General features: G+C 35.9%; 1 pseudogene; it reads right to left on the reverse strand.

Moving 5' to 3' along the window:
- Nucleotides 1-343: 343 nt before the first annotated feature.
- Nucleotides 344-8,722, reverse strand: LOC109448900 (small ribosomal subunit protein uS8; annotated as a pseudogene).
- Nucleotides 8,723-9,122: the final 400 nt, after the last annotated feature.

Here is a 9,122-nt window from a genome sequence, read left to right on the forward strand (position 1 = left end):
ATTTACTGTTTTATACATCTGATTGTGTAACCTTTCGGCATTTTGATAATCTGTGAAAAGTTCAAGTGGTTACAAAACATGTTGCTGAGACTTGGAAAACAGACAAGGGAGCATGCAAATTTCTCAAATTTCTCAAAAGAGACCTCAAATTTCAGGGTACTAGGTGCTAAATGGAAAATTTTAAACCTATTTTCCTAATAGGTTGAAACAAACAGGGATTAATTCCTTATTTAACAAAATTAAGTACTCAAAATACTCAGTTGCTGGACGATGCCAAGTAATTATGATATACTTTTGGTTTTTTTCCACTGAGGCATTTTGTTTGCACTTATGTATTTCATCCTTAGAAAAAGAATCGCAAGAGTTTCCCTCCTGTGTGTTTTCTTCTTGCCTCTTCATGGTGCGTGATGCACACTGAGGTTGTCAGGACAAGAGAAACCAAACTGACTGATCCAAAGCAGGTTGTTCTGCCATTTTTCTAGATCTTGGAGTTGCTCCTCAAATCTGCGGTTAATTACTCCTCACTTGTTTAACCTGCCCATGAGGTTCACAACAATTTTCCCAGCTCTGGGATCATCAATTATTTCAAATTCACTAATGTCACCAACCTTCATCATCACAATTGGAAACTGGGTGATGATTTTGGAGCACCGCCTACTAAGAACCTGGCGTTTGCCTCTCTTTTTGGCTTTGTCGATGCTCTTGAGAGCGTCAGTCAGGACATTCGTGGTCACCGTTATGGCGCCGTGGAAAGATGGTGGAAAGAGCTGATATCCTTTTATGAAATTTATAATATTTGCTTTTTAGTGACTTCTATTACATAGTCAGTTCTAGATAATGGAAGATCCTAATTTGGAGTAAATCTATGAGTTGACATATAAAGATTAATACTAAAAAAATAAATCCTCAACTCAAATTTACAATGTTATTCTACCATCAGAATTTGGCATTTTTGATATTTAATAAAACAATAAGCAATATTTTTGAGGTTGGGAAAGCAGAAGAAAGGAAATCAAATTTGAATTATTATGATATGCTAGTCATTGAATCTATTAAATCCACTTGCCCTTAAGACTTCTTGCTGTTGTGGAAGGCATTTCGCAAGGTTATAATTACATTTTGGTTTTTTTCCCTTTGCATTTAGGCTGTAGCTTTATTAAATTATTCATTATAATATACCAGCTTTAAATCCAAATAGTGTGTGAAAACAAGATCATGTATCTTCAACATTGTATTAGAGCCTTAGGAACTAAACAAAGATACGTATTTTACTGTATTATTTTCTGATTTTCACTTGTATTCTCCATAGCTTTAGCTGCTCCTAGTGCCATAAATTAAAAATTCTGCAGCCTTACATAGGTAACTTTATACCTTCTTCAGACTTAACAAGTGGATACCTAAGAACCTTGGATGAAATATTGTATGACATTTATACTTACATATTATTTTTTCTCCCAATGACAACAAGCACCACAGTACAGACATTGAGCATATATGTGGCTTTTTACGTGGGGAGACTAAGGTATGGGAAGACCAAGAAACACATGTTTCAGTGAAGAAAATAATAAATGTTTATTATACATGGGTAAGATTTTTGTCATAATCAGAAAGTAGAGGTATTGCCCTGTATTCCAGCTCTTGTGACTTGTGATCATATGAGTAAAATAACAAAGAAGCAATATCAAAACTGAGGGTTTTAGTACTGCATTTTTGTGTGTACATGCATTTATGTGTGGGTGTTTGTTGTAAGAGAACCTATTTTTAACCCAAAATTTGCACTGGTATAATTACACCAACAACTTTACCTATAAACTCATAGTCTCATTCCTGTATTTTCATGTATCAACAACTGGCTCTAGCATCAGTTTCTATCTCTCCCCCACTGTAATAAACTTCTTTTAATGTAACTAAAATCTAAATTGCCCTTCTTGTGGAGGGCGGAACTGATTCATTTTTGTTCTCCTTACGTATCTGCCATCATAGTCTGAGCATAATAGGTATTCAGTAAATGTTTGCTAAATACATAAGAAAAAATTGTAGATGTCTTCAAATGGGTTTACATAGTATATCCATGTGTAATTATAGAAGTTCATGCATAAATAGATTTTTTTCAGAAAAGAGTCAAATAAAACTAAGATATAGAATAAAAAATAAGTCTTCTATTTTCCTACCTCTATTCCACCCATACTCTATCCTACTTGTTTTCTCAGAAGGAACTATTATGTTTTTTTAAAATAATTTTTTATTAGTTTCAGGTGAACAAAACAATGTAATAGTTAGACATTTATCATTTATATCCCTCACACTGTGTCAATCCCCCTCCTCCCATCTATTATTCCTCTGACATCACACACAGCCATTATATTTCCACTGTCTCTATAGAAGAAACTATTGTTATCAGTTAGCATGTTTCATTGTAGACCTTTTCCTATTTATGTACACACACACACACACACACACACACACACACACAGAATTTTTTCTTCTTTGCATAAATGGGATCATACTATCTTCTAAAATTTGAGTTTGGGTGTAACAGGTATTTTTTTATTATTATTATTTTTTTTACCATGTTAATATTTATTATAGAAATGTACAACATTATTTTTATGATTGCAGAATATTTTGTGGTATAGACAGTCTGTAATCTCTTTAATAACTCCCTATTTGATGAGCATTTAAGTTGTTTACTGTTTTTCTTTTGCAAACTTTTATACTCTAAAAATTTGATGGGTGTAAATCATTTTAAATCTTGCACAATCCCAATGCATTTTGTTCATATACTTTGCCAGTTTTCTGTTAGATAGTTCCTCTTTTTCTTTTCTGATTAACTAGTCTAGGGACAATTAACCTTTTGTTAAAAATAAACACTGCAGATATTGTATTTTATTCACTTGTGTTGTAATTTTAGTTAATTTTTATTTGGTCTCAAAGTTTTTATATCAGTTTGTGTTATGTGTACTGTCTGTAAGCCATAGTGTTTTTCCCTATCCAGCCTGAGTTTCTCTTTTAATAGAAGAATTTAATAAGCCTAGATGTGCGTGATTATTTCTATGCTTGAACAGGGCCTTGCCATCCTCCTTATGTGTTTATTTGCTATGTAGTCTTCTTTTCCTTCTTTCTTTTCCCTTCTCTTCCTCCTTTCCTCATCACTCCTTTCCTGACTTTCATATGGGATCAATTAAATTGTTGTTATTTATTTCATTTTCTTCTATTTCTAAACTTCTTGAACATATGTATCTAAACTTTTTGGGTGATTGTTTAGTTTTAATTAGTATGTTTCCTTCCTCTGAAGATGGCAAAAAAGCTTAGCATATTTTCATGTTTCTCCTCCTCCATGTCTCTTATGTTGAGATCATTTGAGATTTTAATTCCAGATTATTTTCTTTACATTATGCATACGAATTATTCAGACTTAATTATGAATGTTCTGTATCTAAAATATTCTCTTAATTACACTTTTGTTTTAATGGAATGTAACTTTCTGTAACTTTTTTAAAAAGAAAGTTTCTGTAAGCAGTAAATTCCTTTGCACTTGAATAGTGGGGATAAGATTCTGGTCAAAGTAATGTTTTTTCTAAACTTTGAGAATATTGCTTTGTTGTCTTCTAGCGCCCAGTGTTTTCAGTGGGAAGTCTGATGCCAACCCGATTCTTTTGGCTTTGTGGGCAATAATCTCCTCTTCAAAAAATTTTGTGATTTTCTAATTATCTTTCTGAATTTTTGCCAAAGCATGCTTAGGATAGCTATTTTCTCATTCCCTTGGAGAATGAGTCTACTCAATGTGGAATATTTCAATATGCAGTCCTTTTTGTCTTTAGCTCTGGATAGTTTTCTTCTATTATTTCTTAGTTTATCCCCACTCACCATTTCCATTCTTTCTGGTCGCTTTAGAACTCTTTTAAGTAGATATCAGTCTTCTGGACGTAGTCTCAATGTGTTTCTATTTTTATTGAATGATTTTCTGGGTACTCAGGGTACTTTTCTGGGTATTTTGTCATTTAGTGAGTATTCTGGGAGAGTTCTTTGACTCTCTTCACTTATTCTCCCACCCCTTCCCAACTTTGTTGTGTCCATTCTGCTGTTTATTCCATACATTTCAGTATGTTTCAAATTTTGAGAATCATTTGTTATTCCAAGATTGCTGGTTGTGTTAATTTTAATGGATGGTGTTACTTTTCTGATCTCTGTGAAAGTCAGTAAAATAACATTTAAAAAATTGTCAGTTTACAATGTTAATGCTCTTTTCTCAAGTATTAGTTCTTCGGTTGATTTAGTTTGGTGTTTTGTTTTCATGGTGTTAGTTGAACTTAAATATCTGGTGGTATTTCCTTGTCTGCTCTCATCTTTGTGTTTGTGAATCTCGTTTTGTCTATTCACACATGTTAATTCTTATTCAACAGCTTACTTTTAGATGATTATTGGGAAGGGACAGGATGTAGGATTGGGACAAGTGTGCCCATAACTTATCTTTTGGGTGAAGTGTTTCCCTCTTTCTTCTAGATGTCACTAACTCCCTGTGGTGCTGCTCTTCCTCCCTGCCCTGTGTACCCAGACTTCCTGCTTTAGCCTAGAGCTAAATGTCTTACTGCAACCTACTTGTGACAAGTTGTGGAAGGATAAAAGCCAGGATGCCCAGGTGCTCTGAATGGATTTCTCAAATAATGGCTGTGATTATTGCCATGGGTCCCTTTGCCACTCCATATCTTTGTTGCCTCAAGAACGAAGCACTCCCAGAACCACTTCTACTTTAGCAGACATGTTCTTGTGTATATTTTGGTTGCTTTTTTCCTCTAAGAGCTCAATCCCATCTTCTTTCAATCTTTCAAGAATTCTTCAAAATTTCTTACCCCCAAATGACATGTCTGCTTATTTCCCTTATTGTTATAGATGAATAGATATCTCTAGCTCTCTATTTCTGTTTTTATCTCCGCCTCTATCCTCATATCCATAACTTCTACACCCATAACCATTTCAGTAAATAAACCCTATTACTATGTGTGGTCCTATGTCTTTTAGGCCATATCTTAGGGTTTGGAGTGGGCAAGAATATGGGTACCTGAGTTTATTTTTGACATCTTGTTTTAATCTCTAGAAATCATCTTTAAATGGACCTTTATGTTATGATTTTTATAACAATGAAAGGCATAGCATTACAGCCTAGGTTAGTGAAATCCTTTATTATCCTAAGATAATGGAGGTGAATAACATTGCTTCTGATGACTTAGCTAATGTAGGTATGGAGCTCAGAGATCCCAAAGGAAGAGAGTATTAACATATAACTTACTCTATCTTTCCTAATATTGGATATCTCCAAACAAGGTTGTAGCAAGTACAGGAATAAAGGCAATTAAAGATTAAATTTCCTGAAAACTGCCTGAAGTGTCTATATTCTGGGTCGTTGATTAAACAAAGATCCATATGCTTGAGATACCATATGTGCAGGCAGGAGTTGACGTTCTGTTATGAAAATTTAAGAGCATAACTCTTATCCTTGCCCAGATGGGAGGCTGTCCTCTATCTGTATAAAGGTTCACCTGAAGCTTGTTCTTCTTCTTCTTCTTTTGTGTGTTTTTCAAACAATGAGCTAAGACTAATCTAGAAAACAGGCAACTACTCACTTGAAAAGCCCCATTTCTGGGCCATAAATTGTAGGAGGCCTAAAAGGCCAAGGTACGAGTTAGACTTTTCTAGTCCCTTGCCTATTACTGTAATGTAATAATCTTAACATGATTCCTAACAAACAGTGCTTCTAAAAGATGGGTAACCAATGTTATAAAATATGTACATCACAAAAGAATCATTATGAACTTTAAATGGATTTTTCTTATTTTCGTAATTCTATCGTTTATGTAAAAGATTAATCACAAATATTTTTAGACTAGTCTCACAATGAAGTAATCATTTTTAATGTAGTCTAAATGTCCATATCAAGAAAGGAGAAAAAGTAAAAATGATAATACCAACTCTTCATCAGAGGCACAAGTGAAATTATTCCTCACTTATTTCGTAGGTTGATCTTTACCTTTGTTCGATTCTGCTATGAAAGTGATTACCATGTTGTTTTTCTCATTGAGTCATTCAGAGTTCCTGGGGAGTCAATACTTTCAATCTAGAGTTTCTATGAAAGAAGCTCCACCATTATTTACTCCACATCCTGGTTTTTAGATGTTTTATAAAATCTGTTAGTTCATGAATCCCAGAGTTGACAAATCAGTTCCAACATTTAAGGGAACCAAAGGCTACAAGCTCCAACAGAATAAGAACAAAACATGGGTTTATATAGGTAACAGGTCTCTCAGAAACTGACTGATGCTGAGTTCAGTGGAGCTAGTCTGCCTTTCTTTCTTTCAAATTTGTTTTGCCAGGGGATTGGTTAGGAGAAGGACCTCAAATTAGGACAAACAGATACTGAAAACAGATACTCTTAATGGTAAGAATTCTACAGCCATTCTTCTTTGTTCTGTTATATTCTATTGGGAGGGTTTTATGGGGGCGGGGGAGTCTTCATTTTTGCCATTTGGAAATACTCATAAAGTTTCTGTGACCCTAAAAAGTTCAATAACTTGCCTTTTTAGAACTATTTTGTGTTTAATCTACTTCAGGAATATAGAGCTACATCTAGATAAGTCAGACTCCAACAGAGTATTTTACTTTACCTGCTTAGGTACATCAGTGACACTAAACATGTCCGTGCTATGTATCTTGTTCACATGATACTGAATAAGAGCATTTCAAAACAATAATTTCAGACTAAACTGTACCTTACGTTCCCTCTAAGCCAGATATATAGGAATGTATACACATGTGCACATAAACACTCACATGGATCTACTTGATTGTTTTCGCTTCATTACGGGAAGATAGCTGTTTGTATGTGCAAGGGCGCAACTGCCGACTTACCATGACATTCAGGCAGTCAAATAAAAATAGAAAGGGGCAATGGAAATTAAATCACATGAATAACTTCTTGGGAGTTATTTTCTCCTTGCAATTAGCAGCACACACCTCAGGACTTCCTGAGGGGTCATTACAGGCCTGACGAGGAAATATTCCTTGGCAGTCACTTTATATTTTCCCCCAGATGAGTTGTTTTTAATGGTCAAAGCAGTAGAGTGCAGCCGAGATATAGAAAAAGTGACAGGTGCCAGTTTTGTTATTAAATCCCAGCCTCAGAGCCTCTGAATTTCAAATGAAGCCCCTTATTGGCTGCATGTGTGAGGGGTCAGGGGATGGGAAAGCGTGACCGGAGCAGAATGGGTTTCACTTCACTGAGCCACTCCAAAGTCTTCATTAAACATGGACATAACATTTGCACTTGTTTTGTTTGTTCTAGACAGTTTGGATAATTACCCTCTGAAATGGTGTGCACCCATGTAGATTTGTGTATTTATCAAGGGTGGGGGCGGTGCGGGTTGAGGCACAGGGAGGAGGAAGACGAAGGTTCATTGCACTGTTTATTTTAAGCCATCAGTGATGATTGCATTTCTCAACCTCCATACAGAACCTCATCATTTGCTCCTTAAAACTGCTAGTTCAGGTCATTCAATTGAAATTTCATTTGATTTTAAGGGCAGCTTTTCACAGTTCTCCTTCTTTCTTCTCCTCCCATTCCTAGCGGGTCTTGAGGACCCCCATTGACTTGGGAAGGAACTCTGCCCTCTACCAAAAAAGAATGAAGGGAAGAATTCAACTTTAAAGGAAAACGACAACCAACCTATGAACCCCCCTCCCCCAAAATAAAAGAGGTCAGACAGAGATGGGAGGCAGGGAGCAGAGACCATTGTCAGTACCTTGTCATTCTCCTTAAAAGAATGGATTGGGATGGGCGGCAATTCTGAGAAAGCCATTGTCTAGTGGTTTGAACACAGGACTCAAGATCAAGCACATCTGGGCATCATATCTTAACATTTCTTCATGAATTTGTAGGGAGCCTTTGTAGATTGTTGTAGGTTAGCTATTGGTTAGCTGTGTTTATTCACTTGATTTGCACATCATTAGCTCCCTCCCTGCCTGAAAAGGTGGATAATTTCAGTATTTCTTGAAGGGAGACCACTGAGGCAGCGTGTCCTATAATGCCACCTAACAAAATTCTAGTTATCATGACAATCACCCTGAGGATGGGGAAGTGGTTTCTGAAGATAGATTTTGTTAGGGTGATGGCATAAGAAAAGATTTAATCATGACATCTTACATTGAGGAGCACTTTTAATTCTCTCGTATACATTATCAAAGGTAGCTATAGTTAACATTACTGAGAGCTTATTATGTGGCAGACACTATTCTAAGTTCTCAACACCCATTAGCTCATTTAATTCTCATAACAACCTTATGAGGAAAGTATTGCTGTTATTGTAATTATTTTTACAACGATAATTCTAAGGCATTGAGAAATTGAGTAACTTGCTTAAGTCACAAAACTAGTAAGTAGCTGAGCTAGGATTTGAGCTCATCTGATACCAGACAGAGTGTATGATCTTAACTGCCATGCTTGTTGTAAGAGGTAGGTAGAGCAGACAGTGAGAGACCAAGGGCGTAGAGACGCACTTTTATTGTCCAAAATATTACAGCTGGACGAAAAGACTTGTATTCTGACATCTTGGTCTAGATTTCTCCTACTGCTGCCATCTAAGGATCCCGTATCTCTGGAAATGGCACTGGAAGAGCCAGTCCTCCCAAATGACTGAGCAAAGATAGCAGTTCTCTTCTGTGGAGCTGCCATACTTGGGATGAGAAAGGTGGCACTCACCAAGGGTCTCTGTGTATGTACATCATGCTCTACTAGGTACTGTGTGCAATTAAACCAAGAAACAGTTTTGACCTTAGGAATCTTACAGTCTGCTAGGAAGCCAAGATATGGAACAAATGGGACACAAAAGTTAATGGAGTTTTCTTTATTTCAGGATGTGCCTACCTGGTGATTAGTAAAAAAGATCAACCAACTGATTATTTCATCTAACAACTTGATGCAACTTTTGATCCTGAAAAAAGGAATTAACTGACCTCATTGTTGAATTCAGAAAATGTTAGAGGGAAAAGGAGCAAATATGGACATACAGTATTTTTTGAAGACATGCTTGCAGCCCAGCACTGTGACTGACATGTTAAGATATGGAGATTGT

Source organism: Rhinolophus sinicus, linkage group LG05 (genome assembly GCF_036562045.2).
Source record: "Rhinolophus sinicus isolate RSC01 linkage group LG05, ASM3656204v1, whole genome shotgun sequence".
NCBI classification, from domain to species: Eukaryota; Metazoa; Chordata; class Mammalia; order Chiroptera; family Rhinolophidae; genus Rhinolophus; species Rhinolophus sinicus.